The sequence below is a fragment of the Protopterus annectens genome, chromosome 2.part1, assembly GCF_019279795.1.
Source record: "Protopterus annectens isolate FY-2018-M chromosome 2.part1, PAN1.0, whole genome shotgun sequence".
Classification (NCBI taxonomy): Eukaryota; Metazoa; Chordata; order Ceratodontiformes; family Protopteridae; genus Protopterus; species Protopterus annectens.
Genome location: NC_056729.1, coordinates 1,336,574,881 through 1,336,597,482, shown reverse-complemented (window position 1 = coordinate 1,336,597,482; position 22,602 = coordinate 1,336,574,881).

Sequence of the window (22,602 nt, the reverse complement as noted above, 5' to 3'; positions counted from 1 at the left end):
TTAATAGTCTGCTTCCATTCACTCAAGATTTGTACAGAACAATACAGAGCTCTTCCTATAGCTCATCACCCAAATTTATAATTCTTATGTATGAAATACTGCATGGTGAATTTAATTGGAAAAACTTAATCTCAAAAATGCATAAAATTGTTATTACTTATAAAACTACTCCTAATCAGAAATTTTGGGATTTTGTTACTAGAGATTGTACATTGTCCCTATCTCCTACGAATAAACCAAAAATGTTACACTCTCTTAAATTAACCTCTAATTTATAAATATGAAAGATTTTCTCCTGGAAATTTTCGCATAGAGGTTTTTACACTCCTTGTAAAATTGCTAAATTTAACTCCTCTGAACAGGTGATATGTTGGAGATGCTCTCTAGAATGTAAGGCTGATTGGTCTCACATCTTCTATGATTGTTCTCACATTATGGATGGGAAATGGGAAATTCACCTCGGGGATCACTTCTGTGGCTCTGCTCGACAGGGGCACAGGAAAATAATTTTCTTGGGTGGCGAAAGCCAGGGTACATCTTTTGGCTAGGCTTGTATGGGCCCTAGGGCCGATAGCCTAGTACCTACCTATTACGAAATTTTAGATATATATTGAAAAATTTCTCCAAGCCATCTTTACTGATTCCTTTATATTATCAAAACCTTTAATTCTTCTGAATGTAAATTAATCTATTGTATTGAATAACAAAAATAAATATCTTCTTTGGACAATTCTAGCAGTAGCCAAAAAATGTATTACAAGAAGATGGAAGTCATCCTTCATTCCAACCTTAAAAGACTTCATGACTCTTTTGGTTGAAGCAGCATCAATGGAAATAAAAGTTAAAGAATCAAGAATATACCCAAGAAAATGGACTAACAACCCTTGGACAAAAGTTCTATCTCTTATTCAGTCATTGAATTCAGATATGTCTTCATCTAATTAGTCATATTGAAAGTACGAATGAATGAATATTGTACCCGACTTTACATTTTATATCACTTGTTGTTCCCTTTATTTTCCTTCTTTTTTTCCTTTTTCTCGTTATACAGTGCTTTAGGCCTTTGTAAAAATTGTACATAGTTTTATCATAATTTGTTGTTCAAATGATTGTTATTGAAAAATCAATAAAAAAATAAAACAAAAAAAATGTGTGAACACTGCTTACTTAGAACCTTCTATTACAATTGATGGCAGTTTTATATACAAATGTAGGATTGCCACCCAAAACTTTTTTGCACATTTTGAAAGTGTTTATAATAGTCCAATTTTACTTAATAATGTTTTTAACTTTATTGGTACAAACATTATATTCTATAATTAATGCCCTATTAAAATTAGTCTGTGGAAGAATAATGTTATCACTTACTTTCCTTTGGCCCTGCCCTAATAGAAGAATTTACTTTTTTCCCCATTCAGCCAAAATATCTTTACTAATGCCTTGAACTAGCTCCAGGGGGTATCCTCTTTCAAGAAACATACTCTCTAATTTCTGAAATTCATTAGTAACCTCCTCCTTTGCAGAAGCATACTCGCTACTTGAATAAACCAACCTCAACCCGAGATCTTTTTTTGTGACAGTGGGTGAAAACTGTCTCAATGGAGGTAGTAATTACTAAAAGAGGATTTTTTGGTAAATTTTAGATTGAAATCCTCTGTTTGTTACACTAATATATGTATCCAATGAGTTTATACCCTCTTTATGAAATTGCCAAGGAAATTTAAAAAAAGTAGTCATATTGTTTAAACACTGAATAAATTCTCCCATCATTACCTCAGGCCCTGACCACAGAATAAATAAATCATCCAAATACCTGAGGTATAGTCTACAACATTCAAAAAAGGGGGAATTGAATACATGAACATTTTTCCAGGTAATAACACCAGATTGGCGTATGTGGGGGGCACAAGCCACCCCCATTGCTATGCCCTTAACTTGCCTGAAGTATTCTCCCTCAGAATGGATGAAATTGTTATCCAAAATGAAAGACATAAGGCTCATTAAAAGTGAGATATCACTATTTGAAATCAATGTACTATCAATTATACTTTCATGAAAAAATTCTACTCCTTCTTTGGGAATACAAGTAAATAAATCAGTGATGTCAGTCAAGAGAAAATAAATATCGTAAGATAAAAGTGAAGGGGAAATTCTATCTAAGAAATCCCATGAATCCTTTAAGAGATGTTGGGCCCCTGTAGTCAAAGCTTTCAATTTCCTGTCAATAAATGTAGCTATGCGGTAAGTTTTTGACCCCTGTGCAGCTACAATAGGTCTATATTTAAGTTTTTCCATTCCTTTGTGAAGTTTTGGGATTGCAAAGAATGAAGGGATTCAAGGGTGTCTGGTAGTAAGAAAGTTATTTGTATCCAGCCTTATCCTTCCTTCCAAAATTAACTTGTCCAAAAACAAATCGATTCTATGATGTGCTATATTAATATTGTTACATGGAAAGGTTACATATGTACTTGGATCAAGCAGCATGTCCAGCATGTCAGCAGAGTATTGAAAAGTATCAACTATAACAGTTCCTCAACCCTTATCAGGTTTCATGACTCTTAAAGATCTGTCATTCCTAAGGGATTCAATTATAATTTGTTTCTTAGTATTTAAATTTACGATGTTAAAGTGTTTACTCTCATTCAACAATCTGTAATAATCTCTTTCTTTCACTAAATTTATTAATTTAGCAAAAAATGTCTGTAAAAAAGAACTGTCAACTGCCAAAATGAGAACTTTGAATATTACACACCAGTTAAGATTTTGGTCAAAATTAAGAGATTTACTTGATAAATTTTAATGATTTTTGTTTTCTATGTTTGATTTTGTTGTAGACATCTGAAAATAGTTACGTTTTTGTTCTACATATCTTTAAATAATTTTGTACAACCTTTGTTTTAAGAAAAATGCAAAAAGTGAGACCAAAACATGTTCCAGGGCTAAAAAAATATTTCATAAAATAGAATATAAAAATAATAAAAGTTGGTGAGCACTTCCAAAGCATAAACAGTTGCTTCATCTGACTGATTTAATATTACACTTTAGTGAAACATTGAAATAAGACAGTGTCGCCAATCATAGGAGGCATAACAAAGCACTATAACCAATCATATTATACATTTACTATCCATCTGCTAACCATTCAAATTTCACTAGATGTAACAATAAGACCAATCAGAGAAAACTTAAAATAAAACATTACCACCAATGATAGGTGGCTTAATGCAACATTGTAATCAATCACACTACATATTTGTTAACCATTCAGTGGCTTAGAACATAGTAATACAGCCACTCAGATTCGACTTACCGTATTATTATAACCAATTATGTAGGTTCCTTACAATGAAATATTTACCAATCATAAATACAAGAAAAAAAACAATATATTGTTTTTCTATTGTTTTTCCCTTGTATTTATGATTGGTAGAAATTTACTATGTTCTAAGCCACTGAATGGTTAAAAAATATGTAATGTGATTGGTGGTAATGTTTTGCTGCACTGATCATCTCAAAGCCCTATTCCTCTTTTTGGTATCTCACAAGCTTCTGAGAGGAGAGGTGATCTCTGACTCGCTGACAGAGCCTCTGCCACCACCATCTTTTCAGATATACTACACATCTGCAAGTTAAATAGTGGAAGAAACACCCACTCAAAAGATCTCAATCTCTTCTGCAACTTAAATAGAACAGACTGAAGGGATAGATACATCTCACACAGAATACCACTTTTCTGGAATCATCTTGCTCTCCATGTAAAGTAAAGCATGTCTCTTACTCTTTTCAGGTGTACTCTGGATGAGTGGATAAGAAACTGCAAGTTGACCCGAGGATCGGTACACTTTTCCTTATGGATAGGGGGTAACACCGCATGGTGCAGAGGTTAACTTTGTCACCTCACAGCAAGAGGTTCTCTGGTTTGATTCTTGGCTGGGGTGCCTTTTGTCCGGAGTTTGCATGTCCTCTCTTCATTTGCATGGGTTTCCTACAGGTACTCTGGTTTCCTCCCACATTCCAAAGACATGAGTGTGGAGCATTTCTCCCCAGGCCTCCACTGAAAATAAGCTCTGTCTTAGTTGGACTTTCCTGGTCAACAAATGTTAAATAAATAAATAAAATAAATAACATGTAAACATCTGCCTGGGTTATTCACACTCATAATATGAAGGGCTATTTGCTAACAGTACTAAAAATACTAGGGCTAGAAACTTATTGGGAATGCATGGCTAGGCTTCTAAAGATACTGACAGATCATTTGCCTAGTAAGTGCCCAAGAAACTAACAGTAGATGTATGAATTTTTAACACATTTTGTGTTCCCTCCATCAATCTCAAACTTCTACGTGACTGTCTAATGTTCATTATCTTTCTTGTACCTCTAAGGTCAAACATCAGTCAAAGCACCTAGAGATAAACACACTACTAGTTGTTTTTTTTTTCCTGCCCAGCATTTCTCACTACTTTCACTGACTAGTAGGCATGCAATAACATCAGTGGTGGAAACATTTGTTTGGTATGGTAGGCATCTGTCTATATTTCTTCAGTTTTACACCTGCCAACATGATCTAAGTTAGCGTGACTACAAGTCAATATAAAATACAACCCTACCTTCCGATAGATGAGAGATATTTACTGGCTGCTCAATTTTTAATTTAATTTAATGTATTAATTTGTTAGCTAGGTAAGTGAATTGATTTGCCTTGGACTATGTTCACCCATGACCAGGCACACTAGGGCAAGTGTATATGAAATATATATAAATTGTTTAAAGTACCAAAACAAACAGAAATCTTGAAATGGTAAAAAACCCAGCTCACAGGCATTGCAGAAAACAGCACTCCGTCTTGCAGTATTAAGGCATCCAAAAGTTTTGTACATTATTATATTAATAATATTTATTTGTTAATGACTGTTTTAATTCAGGAATCAGTATTTCTTTTTGGGAACAACCCAGAAATGTCTGACTAATCAACTTGCATGGTGTCAAAACAAATAAAGACTGAGAGAATCGAACACAAAACTATAGGATGAAGTTTATTTAGCAGCTATGATTTAATCCTCTGTGCTGTATTACAAAGTCTAATAAAAATGTTCCAAAAGGAAGCAGATAATAAGATAAATCTGTGTCTTACCTGCCTAGTTTATTCACCAGTGGGCCAACAAAAAGTGACCCAAAAAATCCTCCTAGCGGGAACATGGATACAGTAAGTGCCCACAGCGTTGTCAGCAGGTTTCCGTCTATGTAGCTCTCAGAACGATCGAAGGTTGTCTGGTTGTAAAACTGCTGCATAAGCTGCAAAATAATCCCATAGTACGTGACCTCTGTTCTTAATTACATTCATATTTTTCTTAATTAATACTATTAGTTAGCAGATTGAACATATCGTTCACACTACATTCTGTAAAATGAAAATATTGACAATAACTACATTTTGACAACTGAAGGAAAGAAATGGATACCCTCCACCCCTAACTCTTTTTCCAGTTTACTATACGTCACAGTACCATATTCTGTCCGTTTCAACATTAACCATGATATGCAGACAATTAATGTAATTAAGTACTAAACATTTTACATGATTAGGGGACTCGGAAATGAGACATTTTACTTTATTCATAGGGGATAATGAAAGGCTTGGTCTACATCAAGTCTTATTTTATTCCACATTATACCACCCGCCATGTGTTTCCCTCTAGATTCTTACATCTAGACAAAGCAAACCAAAAGGATAATTAAGTTACCGCTGTTATATCCACAGCAAAACAGTACACAGATTGAAAAAAAATCAATTAATACAAACAAATTACACCAATATTTATTCTATTTCATTTTACATTTGTTTACCGGGACAGTCAGCATAGGCAACAAAGCCACTTTTCAGCAGAGGCCCATGGAGGAAAGCTCCCGTCTTTACTTACTTCCTTACTGTTATCGAATTCTGTTCCCTGACTTTTTCTCTAAATAGATCATATGCCTGCTTCTCCCTCACTTCATATTGCAGTTCCTATTTGTATAAGACTAACTTTCCTTTAATTTCTCTACAAACTGTTTAAAATTTCTTTAAATGTTAAATGATTGTCATATACCTTGTATCGATTCTTAACCAAGTTTTTATATTATGTCTAATTTGTTATAATTATTTGAAATGCAGTTGTTTTTGTTTTATTTTTGAAGATTGTAAAATTATTGTTCTTAAAATGTTTTGTAATAAGTTGGAGGTTTTCTCCCCGGGCCTCTGCTGAAATGGGCTTCTACCAAGTTAGACTTTCCCTGTAATCAAATGTCTATAAATAAATAAATAAATAATTGATTCAGTTTGCCTAAGGTATGTTGTCCCATTTTTTTGAAATGAAAGTAAAGTAAAGACTATTACCAGCAGTGTTGCTGCATTTAAGAATATTAAGAGGTGATTTATTTGAAGATCGAAAAGTTTAACAATGTTGCCATTATTGTTTATGTACCAGTTAATGTCTTTGGGGAGACTTATACACATACTGTTCACTCAGCATGGCCACTGAATGAATAAAACAGCATAAAAAGCAGTGTCACAGTTCATAAACAGCCTTGCACAATGTACAAATGACAGGAATGCAACTGTGCAGCAATGCGCACAGGACAAACTGCTGTTCTTCATGAATATACTGTAAGAAGGACCACAGTTCATAAAGGATGTACAACATGTATAAAGTTACATTACAGGCAGCAATATAACTGTGCAGCTATGCAAATCAGGAAGTCTGCAGACCACAAAAAGGAATGTCGATCTGACGTTTACTGTGGCACGATCATACCTGCGTACCGATAACAATGAACAATGTCAATGAGCTAAATACCACAGTGGTATCACTTTTACCAAGGACTGCTGCATTCACTGCATATACTTCAAATAATAAAGTGGACACTATCATGTAGAGGTCAGAGCCATGGGCTACATCTGAGACGTGCTGAGATATGAAGGTGCATAGTACCAGCTGATGAGGGATGGCAGCAGTTATTACCTCAGGTTACCTACCTGAGTTACAACTGTCACCTCAGAGGCCTCTGCCAGTGGAATCACAACCATTTCCTAACCTACCTGATGCAAAATCCAAAACAGCATACATGTGCATACCTGACACTCAAACAGACAAGACATTTGTAATGAGAGAATTCCACATCACAGCAAGAAATCCATGCATTATTAATGCAAATGACTGCATACACATCCACATCAAGTCATCCAATAGTGATAACGTATATGTCTTCATCATTGAATATGGCTATAACTTCATAAATATCCAAGTAGTATGTCAACATATAGGCCAGATAATATTAGGTGTAAGAAAAAAAACACAGTGGAGGAAATCACACTGCCAATATCTGGTATGCTTCAGCTTTACCACACACCTTTTAAACATGCACCATATTATATAGATGTATTTTTGGTAATACTGGCTGCTGCATTCAACCTGGTTCTTGGTACCAGTCCACATATGTACCAGACTAGAGGACCAATCATGTCATTAAGTATGTCTTTGCTAGTTTAAAGATGTGGGTTATGGAGACAGACAATCCACATGGGATTCTGCAGTATGTCCCTTTGGAATTGTGTACAATATGTGTTGTGTGCACACTCATGGGATACTGCAGTATGTCCCTTTGAAAGTGTGTACAATATGTGTTGTGTGCACACTCACGGGACACTGCAGTATGTCTCTTTGGAAGTGTGTACAATATGTGTTGCGTGCACACTCAAGGGGCACTGCAGTATGTCCCTCTGGAAGTGTGTACAATATGTGTTGTGTGCAGACTCACAGAACACTGCAGTATGTCCCTTTGGAAGTGTGCACAATATGTGCTGTGTGCACACTCATGGGATACTGCAGTATGTCCCTTTGGAAGTGTGTACAATATGTGTTGGGTGCACACTCATGGGACACTGCAGTGTGTTTCTTTGGAAGTGTGTACAATATGTGTTGCGTGCACACTCAAGGGACACTGCAGTATGTCCCTTTGGAAGTGTGTACAATATGTGTTGTGTGCAGACTCACAGAACACTGCAGTATGTCCCTTTGGAAGTGTGTACAATATGTGTTGTGTGCACACTCATGGGATACTGCAGTATGTTCTTTTGGAAGTGTGTACAATATGTGTTGGGTGCAGACTCACGGGATACTGCATATGTCCCTTTGGAAGTGTGTACATGTGTTGTGTGCACACTCACAGGATACTGCAGTATGTCCCTTTGGAAGTGTGTACAATATGTGTTGTGTGCTTTACACTGCACATTATCATTGTGCATCCCCTGGCCACAGCACCGGCATAACCAGTAATGCCAATGGCACATGGCTAAGGCTAGGACTATGACATGTAGCTTGTATCATCTGGAAAACCAGATAAGCAGACAAACCAAAGAATCCCATGCTCAGCAGTTGCAAACCGCACTACTTGACCACCTGTTTGTTAAAGACACAGTACTGTATGTGCAGATACGCATGTGCCTTTTTGGAATCCTAACTAAATAACATGTGCCTAAAACAAAAGAATGCAACAACAGTAGTTAGTATACAAGCAAAAATTACAATATACAGCATATTCTCAAAATCAGTATATGAGCATGGCCTCGATAGGTCATCAAGTGCAAACACAATAACAGCAGGCAACACACATTCACTGTCCACAAACAGGCCACCTCCATGATGCCCCTGCAACCCATAGGCATGCTGGAGCAGGCAGCTGCATTGATATTTGAACCAAACTGTAAGCACAGCACCTTGATGGAAACCTCTGCCTTTCAGATCCAGGTATCAGTGACTTCCAGTTCACCCTTTGTGTGAATTTGCAATTTTTCCCTCATCTGTGTGAGATTTTTCCAGGGACCTCATTTTCCTCATAAAAGACATACTTGTTAACTGGGTATACTAAACTGCTTATAAATTATATGCTGCTCTGTGTTTGCCTTGTGGCAGGACCATGGCTAAAAATGGTCTATGAACCGGCCTGCTTATCTGTTTAACAAATGATAAAATAAATAGATAAATAAATGTGCTAATATGGCTATCATGGGAGTAACCCTTTGACTATGGTGTATCCTGATGGGGTGTAGCCATGTTAATGATGTGCACGTTATTGGGAATAGGACCCCAAATGTCAGAAATGCCTGTGATATGTGACGATCTACAGCAAACCTAGGTGGATTAGGGGCACTCACTCCACAATTATGACAGAATATACATCATTTGATGAGTGGCACTACATACAGCTGAGAACCGCAGCAACTATGGACTGTAGGCTGCATTTCTGCTTTTCAAATTCTTATTAATCATCTTGCACAATGTGACTTACACTGAGGTTAGTGCATTGTAAGGCCTCCGTAATGTACTGCCTTGACAGTCAACACAGCCCTGTGGTATACTGGATGTTGTATCAGTGTAATACCACTAATACCAGCAGCAACAGTTCCAATGGAAGACAAAGGTACAGTTTTTGAAGGAGATTTGGAGTAGATTTGGTACAGCTGTTTGAGCTGCTTCCTGCAGTCTAGGGTTTGATTCCTTTACTGTGTGACTCTGAAGAAGTCACTTAACCAGACACTATTACCAGGCTGACTCAGAATAAGACCTATATGGATCAGTGTTCCACGCTGGCCAAAAACCTGTAAATAAGTAAGTAGACATGCAACACACCAGCCACAATTAAATAATATATACAATAGCTTTAGTATTACAGTGCCTAGATGGTACTGACTTTTTTGAAAGAGGAATATATTTCCTAAATAATACTAGCAAATACTGTAGAACAACTCCATTTTGACTTCACTTTGGGAAAAATTATGATTTATTTATTTATTGACATTTGATTACCAGGAAAATCTGACTGGGTAGAAGTCCATTTTCAGAGGAGGCTCAGGGAGAAAAGCTCCAAATTATTACAAAACAGTTTAAAAACAATTTTACAATCTTCAAAAATAAAACAAAAACATCTATAATTTAAACAATTATAACAAATTAGCCATAATAACAAAATTGGTTAAGAATTGATACAAGGTATACAACAATCATTTAATATTTAGAGAAATGTTAGACAGTTTGTAGAGAAATTAAAGGTAATTTCTTGTAATATAAATAGAAATTGAGGGAAAAACAGGATTATGGCATATTTAGAAAGAAAGTCGGGGAAGAGAATTAGACAGTAGTAAGGAAGTAAGTGAAGAAGGGACTTTAAGGAGGTATAAAGAATGAAAAGCTACTTGTTCACATTTAGGGATACAGTTTATCCTGGTTTTAAGTTGTAATAGTCCTAGTATAAGATGTAAGTCAGGTTTGTTGTGCATGCATATGCAATCAGACACACATACTACTAAAAGCTGTGAACTGCATTGCCTGCAAAGGTATACCAGCTCAACAGTTCTTATGCATAGTTCTGCCAAACAAAAATGCAGCAAGGTGCATATATATATATATATATATATATATATATATATATATATATATATATATATATATATATATATGTATATATGGATCTATGTTAAAACATCGAAAGTGTAGTTCATTAAACTACACTTTCACGAACCCACTTTAGCGAAAGTGCATAACATCGAACATGCACTTTCGCAAAAGTAAACAAAACAAAATTAAAAAATACACACAAAACAAAATGTAAACACTACTATGCAGGGGGGCAAGCCCCCCCTGCACCCCCCCCACAGACCCCTTACTTTATTATTCTAACTCCGACATCGCACTACAGTGGGGATAAGGGAATATTCCCTTATCTCCACTGTACCACGATCTCCCCCAAAGATTTGTTAGTTGTACATAGGTTCATAGATTAGGTTCATAGATTAGTACTAGGCTAACTGCCCTTGAGAGCCACTTTAAGCCTAGCCAATTATCCCCTGTGAGATTCAAACCCTGTACCTTGTGTTTGTAAGGCAAACATCTTAACCAACAGAATATGTTGATGTACAACTAACAAAACATTGCAACCTGCATGTTTTTTTCATTTTTTACTTTGTTTTAGCAAAAGTGCACATTCAATGTCATGCACTTTCGCTAAAGTCAGTTCGTGAAAGTGCAGTTCGATTAACTGTACTTTCGACTTTCTGACAAGGACCCATATATATATATATATATATATATATATATATATATATATAGATATATATATATATATATATAGATATATATATATATTTTTTTTTATATAAAACAGACAATACAAATCCGTGTGGCTCGAGCTTTCTATACACAGTTTTGCTAGAGTAACTACTGCATTGCACGCATGTCCTTTGTTATTAACCTCAATGAATGTGTGCATAAAAGATATTCCGTGCCATACAGTGCATAATGTACAAGATACAACAAAAGCATGCACTGCTCGCTACATTGTAGCATTTCTTATGTGACGCACACACCTTTGCCCGCCAGAAAATACCCATGATTGAGAGTTATAATTCTCAGTATAATCAGCATTTGATAAATGAATGCACATGATGAGCACATGACTTCGAAGATGTTTTGAAGGTGGTAAGTAGACAGTGCATATGAGAATACAAAATGGCACAAGTTCTAACTATGACTGAGCAAGTAGAGCAGGTTGCAGGAGGTCAGATATGTGGCAGCAAGACCCAAACAACTGCATGGTGCAAGCAGGAGATGCAGGTCTTCACTGAGCATGTTCAGTGGTTTTAGGGGTGATGTTTTGGTAAAAATCATCTGGGGAAAGTGGAAAAACAGTCTTCAGTCTGGGCTAGAACAGGTAACGCTATGGCTTTGATACTGTAGAGACCTAATGTCCCACATCAATGTCCATTTTCATGCACGAGAAAATCCTTATTAAACTTCTGAGACTTAAAATAACAAAAGAAGTACATTGTACTGGAGATTTCAACTACAGACCTTGACTTAGTAAACTACTTAGCAGTAAAATGTCTAAATACCTACTGATCATAGTAATAAAAACTATACAGAACAAACAGCTCAAATTCGAACAAGAGGCAGCAACAACTTGCATATCATAAAACAATTCCAGGATTTTTCCTGCTTCCCAAGCAAGATTTTACTCCCTGAAACTGGCCTTAATCATGATACCTCACAGTTAATGCAGATTCAGTTTAGAACAAATCATCCACTCCAGACTGTTTCAGTTGAGATTACCTTCAAATACTTGGCATACTTATGAAAACAGACAGAGGCAGTGTCCTTAATGATTTAATTAAATCCAATCAAAATCCTATCATTTATTAATGTTATTAAGTTAAGTCAGGTTTAACCATTTGAGTTTCATTGAAATAAAGATTCAGTGAAATGACATAGATCTGTATTTCTGACATGCTTAACTAACAAGTAGTGCTTGGATCACAGCTTCTAATTAAATGCCAAAAAATGCAACACTGTGTCCACTGTCAGTCCGAGCACTCCTGCTTCTATCACATAGATGACATTCCCCCTAAAAATCATCTCAGCCATTAGGGGCTTGGGCATCTTCACTGGCAATGAAACAGGCTTCCCAACAACATGAAGCAGAGTTCCTCCCTAGCCCAAGTTAAGTGTAACTCGGACAGTTGGATGGGGAACAGGAAATTCATCCCTGTTTTGGCACCTATATCTCGAATGGACACAGGCAGCCTGTAAATGGTTCATCTCCCAGGCTCCTGCTTATAAATATTTCATCTCCCAAGACTCTTCTTACATTTATAAAGGGTATCAGAACTTGTCAGAGATTTGAGATGCATGTCTAGGCTTAAATAGAGCCTTGTCGTCATTAGCCTAGTAAACACCTATGAACCTGTGGACTATCCTTTAACTACCATGTGACCACTGCTATTAGGAAATCTTTTTATGCTGCGAGACTAATCTTCAGGGGCATGTCTTCTAAATTCATGGAGGTCATCATTCCCCTCTATCCTTCCCTCATCAAACCAATAATGGAATATAATGAGCCTTTTGGTGTGTATTTGGCTAGGCATATGACCCAGGTTGAGAGACCACAGCATTTCCTTACCACCAATACCATGGGTATGACCTTCCTGAGTCACCTTGACCACTTTAAAGCACTCTCACTCTCTTCCATTTCCTTATGTCTGTTGAGAGGAGATCTCTGCCTTGCCTATACAGCCCTGAAAAATATGGTCATCTGTAACCCCTTACACATCCACAAAACTAACACCATTCACTCAAGAGACCTAATCTTCCACAAAAACATAAATAGGATTTGTTGGAGGGATAGATATCTTTTATTACAAATACCCCCTATATAGAGTAGACTCTCCTTAGATGTTAAGCAGAGTAATATTATGAACCTTTTTAAGTATATCCTGAAAAGCTGGATGGGCATCATAAGCACACTCCTGGTGCGGCCCCTTGTGATGATGTGAGGTATTGCCAGCTATACCAGGAGAAGTAGGGCAGTGGATGTGTAACATAGGCCAGCATAGCTTGCTGGAGTTTTGTAAATAATTATATGTCATTTGTATATCAAACTCATTTGTACAAGTGCTTGTGTTGAAATGCATTTGCAAAGTTGCTTGAGCTAAAAATGTTCCAACAGTGGGTCCTGTTGGACAGAAAAAGAAGTATACCTGTATATCAGACTGTATGGTAACTACTGAAATGAATACATTGTAATGGAGGATACTGGAAGAGAAAAAGTTAATCTCAGTCCAGCTAACTTTGAAAAATAGTTTGAAATTAAATTATTTGGTATAAGCCATAAAGATTGTATCTCACAGGTCTCAATGCAGCCAGAGACAAAAAGTCTCTGTTGTCCTTGAGGGTGAACTAATTGCCACTCTAGAACGGTGGAAGTTTGAAATTGTTTTATGACTTCCAGATGTTATAGCACATCTTAGCAAAGCTCTGTCGGTGTGTATGGTAACACATATTTGCAAGATTCTGGTTCAGTTTCTAGTAAAGGGGGGTAGTATGGGAACCAGTCAGATGATCAGATGTATGTGATGTCATTCTGTAATCAAGGACTAAAATAATGTTTTAATACGAGATGAGATAGAAGTCTAAGAGCAGTCTGTTTTTTTGGAGCCTGACATAGAAAGATTTCTTACCCACTTCATCTTGCGTTGCTTTAGTAAGTAACCAGGGAATAAGAAATTCTTTACATCAGTCAAGAAAATAGAGTAAGATTAGTTAAATACTGTTTTTCTGTATCTATGTGAATTTATCCATCTGTGTTATTTTTAATATTTTCTGTGATTGAAACTCTGGTATTTATTGTAAATAGATTTTTTAGTATTTTCATGTTTTTTATTATTTATTATTAAATATATTTAAACTTTTCATTGTGGCTGGTCTTTTAGAGAACATTTTAACCTTTGAGAGTACTTATATTTATATAGCGACACTAAGGCCACTCCTGAAAGCCTTATCACATTGGTCAAACACTACCCTTTGTATTAATATTACTTTCACTCAGTATAATTGGGTGCCCTTGTAAGAGCCTTAGAGTAGCTGGCTTTGGAGTGTCTGATGGCAGTAACTACCTTGTAGTCTGGGCAAAGGATAGCAGAAAGAGTAAATCTGTGCCAGCCTTTCCCAGGTATGTGTGCAAATCAAATCTAAAAGGATATATGTCAGCTGCTTGGAGTAGGGACACAGGACACTGGTTTCACAGAGAGGAAGGTAGAGGACTTGGCTTGGACACTCGACTCGACTGATGACTCAACTCTACAGCTGTGCCAGTGAGGAGTCTTACTGGGGGCATGGAGTGGGAGACAGTGAGACAGAGAGAGAGGGGGGGGGACCCAGACCCTGGTATGAGAGTGTGTTCCCTGTGTGCTCTTAAGGGAAATTGTGCTTGATGCAGACAGCTGCATCTGGTAATGCTGTGTGCATCTATCTTTGTTCCACGTGAACATCCCTCACCAGTGTCAATGGTGAGGATTCAGGCTCCTTAATTACTGGCCCAGAGAGGGGGACGTCACACCCCTCTAGTCTTTATGTAAAGGGGTCATAACTAGTTTGGTATCTGGTATTAATTTGTGTATTGGTAAATGTGTTGGATTATTGGCTAGGGTACAAATCATCCACTGGATCATCACCCAAGTATGAACTGATGAACCTTTGAAAAGCCTACTCCAAAAAATGAATATTACCAATGGAAGACTTTATTTATTTATGTATGTATGCATGCATATATTTATTTGTTTGGTTTCTTGGTTCTTTTTGTTGACCAAGAAAGTCCAAGGGGGCACTGCCTATTTTCAGTGAAGGTCTGGGGAGAAAAGCACCACAAAATGACATGAAAACATAATTAGCAAAATTGTATATAGCAGAGTTTAATAACAGGTTAATTAAAATAGGGTCAGTGACACATTTTTATACAAGTATATTCAATGACAACAATTATACAGTTCTATAACATGTAATAACAATATAGCTATAAGCACAGAATATTTAGAGGCATGGAAAACATATAACGCAATGCATTCTCATGTTACAGAAAATGCCTGTTCTCACAGTTTGACAATGCCACTCATAAATTTATTTTAAAACTACTTTTTTTGTTTGCAACTGATCCCCCTCTCCCCATGCTCATCATCAGTCATGGTTCAATTATCACTATGCTGATCCTAGTGCATTTGCACTCTTCTGCACAACAGCTGTGCTTGGCTAAAGTGGAAATGCACGCAGCAGCAAATATCAGAAGTCTCACCTCCACTAAGTCACCTGTACTACATGCACCCCCCCCCCCCTCAGATACATTTGCTCAGTCCCATCGGTTCAGAAGTTTCAAGAATGCCTACTAGCCAGTGAGACAACTGATGCCACAGACCCCATGCTGGAACTTGTACATACACATGTACTCATCCAAATTCTTACTGAAAGTATGAGTTAATGGGCTGAGTTAGAGAGGGATGTGTATTCAATAGGAAGTTGCTACTTTTCACAGTGTAGATGATTTAATTTTTTTTTTTGGGCTGAGTGTTCTTTTGTGTTCAAATTGCCAAAGTGATTTTTTTTAAGCAAAGGGTCTCAAATAGTAAGGGATCCTTTAAATTTCTGCATGTTAAGCATTTATCTTTTCTAAAAAGATAATAGAATACAGTGAATAAACAGAGTTGCAACAGTCGTTCATTATAAGACAGTCCTTGAAGTCCTTCAGTTCTCTTAGTGAGCAATCTTTCGTCCTTCTCCATCTGCACCAGATGGCATGTGAATAGGTTACAAAACAGAGTGTGATATTTTATGATTAGTCCAACAACAGTTACATAAAGGGGTTCTGTATGCTTTGCAGACAGTAGTGGCTACATGGTCATCTTCAAGGGCTTTGAAGGATTTTAGTATTTTGTTAGTTTTTAGCTGTTGCCCATCAGTAGTGCATAAAGCTGTTGGTGGTTGCCAGAACACTGCATTTTTGACAAGGTCTCATTCATGTGTCACTATGTCTTCCTGGCCAGCTCCTTCACTAAGTCTCCCTGACCAGTGACCAGCTCCTTCACTAAGTCTCCCTGGCCAGTATGGCAAGTTCCTTCACTATGTCTCCCTGATCAGCTCCTTCACTATGTCTTCCTGGCCAGTGGCCAGTTCCTTCACTATGTCACCCTGGCCAGTGACCAACTCCTTCACTATGTCTCCCAGATCAGCTCCTTCACTATGTCTCCCTGGCCAGTGACCAGCTCCTTCACTAAGTCTCCCTGACCAGTGACCAGCTCCTTTACTAAGTCTCCCTGACCAGCTCCTTCACTAAGTCTCCCTGGCCACCTCCTTCACTGTGTCTCCCTGGTCAGTGGCAAGTTCCTTCACTATGACTCCCTGGCCAGTGACCAGCTCCTTCACTATGTCTCCCTGAACAGCTCCTTCACTATGTCTACCTGGACAGTGACCAGTTCCTTCACTATGTCTCTCTGGCCAGTGGCCAGTTCCTTCATTATGTCACCCTGGCCAGTGACCAACTCCTTCACTATGTCTCCTTGACCAGTGGCCAGCTCTTTCACTATGACTCCCTGGCCACCTTCTTCACTGTATCTCCCTTTCAAGTGGACAGCTCCTTCACCATATCTCCCTGACCAATAGCCATCTCCTTCACTATGTCAACTTGGCCTGTGGTCACCTCCTAAACCATATCCCCCTGACCAGTGGCCATCTCCTTCACTGTGTCTTTCTGTCCAGTGCACAGCTCCTTCACCATATCTCCCTGAGCCATAGCCAGCTCCTTCACTATGTCTCCTTGGCCTGTGGCCAGGTCCTTCACTATATCTCCCTAATCAGTGGCCAGCTCCTTCACTATGTCTTCCTGGCCACCTCCTTCACTATATCTCCCTGAGCAGTGGCCAGCTCCTTCACTGTGTCTCCATGGCCAGAGGTCAGCTCCTTCACTTTGTCTCTCTGACCATCTCCTTGAGTTTTCTAGCTGCTAACTGAACCCAGGTGATCTGAGTCAGAGTCAGGGTTCCAGTCATCTATGCCAACTAGTCAGCTTCCTTACAAAAACCCTTCTGACATACATTTCTGAAGCAGAAGAGTGCCAGTATAAAGACAATCAGATTTACCAAAAGCTACCAGGTTATAATGTTGACATCTCAATAAATAACCACCTGATTTTTGGGGGATCTAGAGCTGCATGAGTATAACTCCCTACTTTATGCTGCTGCCTTCAAGCCATCTTAACTGCAGTAAAACTCATGTTGTGTTCCACCACTCAGCAACTCTTTACTTCCATCAGGCGCTGATGCTTTTCCTCCTTTGGCCACTCATTTCATGGCCTCTCTTACTAACCACTAGTCTTCCACCTCCAAATTTTTATTTATATTTTTGTTTCCTTGTCTGCATTGTAAGTCGGCTGCTTTAAAGGACCATTTTTTTTTCTCTGAGCTAAAGGCACTCAACAGATTACATTTCAGTGTATACAAAGTAATTACAATCAAAAAACATTTGCCTAAGGCTTACTCTTGATACAGTTGCAATAAGTGCATCTTTAATACCAGCAAACTTAGTACCATAGAATATGGTAAAAAAGAAATAAGGAATGACTATTAAGTAAATGTGCGAATACTAAAAAATGATATCATTACTAAAGAACTCTGGACGATACTAGAAAAGTTAAACTTTAGTGCATATCTACCATAATCAAGGAATGCTTTGCAGTTTATTTAATTTTGTGGTTACCTGCTTTCCAAACATAATACAATGAGCACTGAGTAATGCTTATATAAACAAGTTACTTTATTATCGTTTGCTCACTCTGTACACGTAATTTTAAAAGAGGGTAATAAGAGCAGGGCACAGGCATATACACACAAAAAAAATACATTACCTTTTCATTTTCACAATGGAATAGACGTAAGAGGTTAAAAGTCAGGTAATATTCACAACTGATTATTAAGGCATATTTATGTACAGGCTACTATGTTCAAGGGATAAACGATAATTGGCAAGATAAAATGTGCTGCCAATAAATAAAAGTGGAAGAGATGAGTGTTATGTGATATGTGAGAAGCAGTTAAACTGCTGAGGTTTAAACAGGTGGTTCAGGAGAGGAAGTTTGAAAGCTGGAAGCGAAAGATGGATTCTGTTATTACCCTCCCCTTGTGACATTCCTAAACAAGCTATATACTGTGGTAGCTCCATGTTTCATGCCTCATGACATGGACTCATGTTTCTGTAATACAGCCAATGACCATCCTTCAATCCTGCATCACTGCTTGGAGCTCCCCATCTTCCTCCCCAGGCTCTTAGATTTGCTTACTACTCAGCCATGCTCTGAGTTGCCCTTATTTGTTCTTCTGATATTTTCTATAGAGATTTTCTCCTCCTGCATAATGACTGCATTCATGCTGTTCTTTGTTGCTTTCATGACAGGCTTGCTCGCTTCCATCTTAGTTAAAACATACAGTAATGAAACATGCATTTGCAACATGGCTTTGAGCATCACCTGGATCTAGACATGGTCTCACTGGTGGCAGCTTCCATACCCCTAACAGTGCCAAACCCTTTTTGTGTGCTTACAGATGCAGACAGATGTTATACTCCCTACTCCTTTGTATCCTCTGTGTGTTGGCTGGTGCCAGAGATACAACTTCTATGAATGCTGCATTCTAACATCGAGGCTACAGCACTTCTTCTCATGTCTTACAACATCTAAGTGCCAAAATTCATTTCTTTGTAACCATCCTTGCCAAGACCTTTAATCATGTTAATGGCAAAGTCACTAAAATGCTTTTTTCTCTGCCTCTACACTGGCTGTCTTCTTTATTCTCACTTCATACCCCATAATAACACTACTTCTAACTGTAGGCTGTCCTATTCCAGATGCATCACTCCAGTCTCCCACAATCTGTGCCATTCGTGCCCCATACTGAGCAGTACCTGACCATTCCCAGACATATCACTGCAACCCCCCACACTCTATCCCAGATGTGTCTCTCCTTGTACTGTTACTCCCCTACCCTATACATATCCCTCCAGCACCCCCACACTCTATCTCAGATGTGGCTCTTCCTGTGCTATCACTCCCCTATCCTATACATACCACTCCAACCCCCCCAAATCTGTGTCAGTTGCCCCCCGGACTGTACCTCTCCCTTCACATACTCCCTAATCCTTCCTACTAGTCCTTCACTCTGCTGAACACTCCTTGCTTCCTTTCTTCTTATTCTCCTTGTCTCTCTCTTCCTCCTGCTGCTCTTCTCTCCTCCCCCTTCACCTCCTCCTCCTGTTGACACATCCTCAACTCCTTCCTAATATCTTAATTTTCCCTGGGAAAAAAATCGCTGTTTTGGCCGTTCAAGATTTAGGAGATTCGGTTATTCTATATCAATGTAAGAGCATTCACTCTTTTGACATTTCGACATTGTAACATAGACACTACTGATAGTTTGTATTCAGCTGTATCACTTCTGATAGTTTGTATTCAGCTGTATCATTACTGATAGTTTGTATTCAGCTGTATCACTAATGATAGTTTATATTCAGCTGTATCACTACTGATAGTTTGTATTCAGCTGTATCACTTCTGATAGTTTGTATTCAGCTGTATCATTACTGATAGTTTGTATTCAGCTGTATCACTAATGATAGTTTATATTCAGCTGTATCACTACTGATAGTTTGTATTCAGCTGTATCACTAATAATAGTTTGTATTCAGCTACATCACTACTGATAGTTTGTATTCAGCTACATCACTACTGATAGTTTGCATTCAGCTGTATCACTACTGATAGTTTGTATTCAGCTGCATCACTACTGATAGTTTGCATTCAGCTGCATCACTACTGATAGTATGTATTCAGCTACATCACTACTGATAGTTTGTATTCAGCTACATCACTATTGATAGTTTGCATTCAGCTGTATCACTACTGATGGTTTGTATTCAGCTGCATCACTAATGATAGTTTGCATTCAGCTGTATCACTACTGATAGTTTGTATTTAGCTGTATCACTACTGATAGTTTGTATTCAGCTGCATCACTACTGATAGTTTGCATTCAGCTGTATCACTACTGATAGTTTGTATTCAGCTGCATCACTACTGATAGTTTGCATTCAGCTGCATCACTACTGATAGTATGTATTCAGCTACATCACTACTGATAGTTTGTATTCAGCTACATCACTATTGATAGTTTGCATTCAGCTGTATCACTACTGATGGTTTGTATTCAGCTGCATCACTAATGATAGCTTGCATTCAGCTGTATCACCACTGATAGTTTGTATTTAGCTGTATCACTACTGATAGTTTGTATTCAGCTGCATCACTACTGATAGTTTGCATTCAGCTGTATCACTACTGATAGTTTGTATTTAGCTGTATCACTACTGATAGTTTGTATTCAGCTACATCACTACTGATAGTTTTTCAGCTGTATCACTACTGATAGTTTGCATTCAGCTGTATCACTATTGATAGTTTGTATTTAGCTGCATCACTACTGATAGTTGCATTCAGCTACATCACTACTGATAGTTTTTCAGCTGCATTACTAATGATAGTTTAGATTCAGCTGTATCACTACTGATAGTTTGCATTCAGCTGTATCACTACTGATAGTTTGTATCCAACTGTATCACTACTGATAGTATGTCTCAATCTGTGATGATGGAGTAATTAACTTTTTCCTTGTGGTGTATTATTTCCAGCATTGAGTTATCAGTGTGTGTACATTTTGTTAAATGAATTTATTGTTGTTTATGCATATGCGAAAAAATAAAATAGTACAGACTAAAACTAGTTGTAATTTTATTTAATGTTATGTATTTGTTTGTAACAGTGAAGCTTTTCTTCTTAGATTCACTGACGCTGGACTTGTACATTAGCCAAACAACCTCATATTAAAGTGCAGAATACTCTTATACCCATCATCTGCCCTTTGCTCTTTGGTCTGTTTCCTGCCTTTTTTTCTCCACCAGTCCCAAAGCTGCTTCCACCACTCACTCTTCTCTTCTTCATAACTCCTCATTACTCCTTCTCTGAGTACTTATATCCTCCTAAGTTCCTGCCCACCCCATATCTCAGTTTCCATTCCTATCTTCTTACCTTCCCAGCCTGTGCAGTATATCCCCTCAATCACACCAGAAGCCCACACTTACCACAATGGTTCTAACTCTCCACCTCACATTCTGTCTGGGTTTTCACCCTTGTGTGTCTATATGCTGGTCAGCGTATTCCTATCCTGTTTGTATAATAGGAAAATAATATGGCCTGTTATACTTTTGGTCTTTTTTGTCATTGTCCAGTTGACAGAAGCAGAGTTACTTGCAGCATAATACACCCATCTGATACTTCTTGATTAATAAACTGTACCCCCCCAAAATAACAGCCATTGATGCATAAACATTATTAATATGGCGAGCCGTGAAGAAAACATTTAGAAGGCCTAAGCGAGAAATGGGTGGACAAAGGATAATTGAATTAAATTAAATTTGTATTTGATTAAGTTTATAATTAGTATAGAGGGTGGACAAATCATGACCCAGGAAGTTTAAGACCAATGCATGGACAAGATGGTATGATGCAAGATAACTACAGCAATGTTTAGAGAAGCAAAAACTTGCGTTCTGTAGATTTCATAATATTAAGGACAAGCCATGTGTCTCCTTCCTAAAGTCACATGTCGTTAAGCAGCAGTTAAGCATTTACCTGATTAACAAATGATAAATGAAAGGATTTGTTTTTCTAACCCAACACTTCTAAAGTTATAGAAAGACCAACTGAGCCTGGCAGTAGTGGAAAAAAAACATATTAAACCAGAAAGCACTGTCAATGTATTTACCACTTAGAGCAGTCAATAATAAACTACAGCAACAGTTTCATCTGCAGAGAACAAAACTCAATAATTAATTGCTTTTCCAGTAATAAAACATTCTTATCCTAGTCAATTCCTTCATTTTACCATGGTTAATGTATCTATAATCCATCCTGCATACTTCCTCGTCCAATGCAGCAAAACAATCTAGGCTCTCAGTGACAGGTACATGAACTGATCCAGCAATAACAAATGAACAATACAGAGTGTAGGCCACTGTATGACATCATCATGCAATGCTTTAGTCACATGCTAATCACCACAGTTACCTGGATGATGTAAGCCACTTACTAGTTTTAGTGAAAATGTCTGCACTAAGTACAAACCAAGGCAAAAGGAGGAGGGGATGATGA